Genomic DNA, 471 nt, shown 5'->3' on the forward strand with positions numbered 1-471 from the left:
GAGAGGGGGTGTCTTTATTGACATTTTTTGAGAGAGAAGAAGGGAGAGAGAAATACCAGTTTGTTGTTCCACTTACTTATGCATTCATGGATTGTTTCTTATGGTTTCTGACCAGGGATTGAACCCACAACCTTAGCATATCCAGATGACGCTCTAACCAACTGAACTACCCAGCTAGAGCGAGGCGTTCTTAATAGCACTAGAGTATTAAGGGGCCTATCATTTAGGGGCGGGACCTTGTAAAGGGGCTAAGTAAAGTGGATTGGAGATGGCGGAGGTTCCCCCGGCCTGTCTGGGACTAGAGGCGGAGGAAGGACGCACAGATAGGCTAGGGCGGTAACTGCAGGTTTTCACACTTCCTATGCGAGGGCACAATCTTGGGCCCTGGGCTGGGCGAGGCTATTAGACACCGTGACCATCCTAATGCCAGGAGGAAACCAGAGGGCTCTGTGCTGGTGTGCACCCACTCAG

Source organism: Myotis brandtii, unplaced genomic scaffold, assembly GCF_000412655.1.
Source record: "Myotis brandtii unplaced genomic scaffold, ASM41265v1 scaffold236, whole genome shotgun sequence".
Taxonomy (NCBI): Eukaryota; Metazoa; Chordata; class Mammalia; order Chiroptera; family Vespertilionidae; genus Myotis; species Myotis brandtii.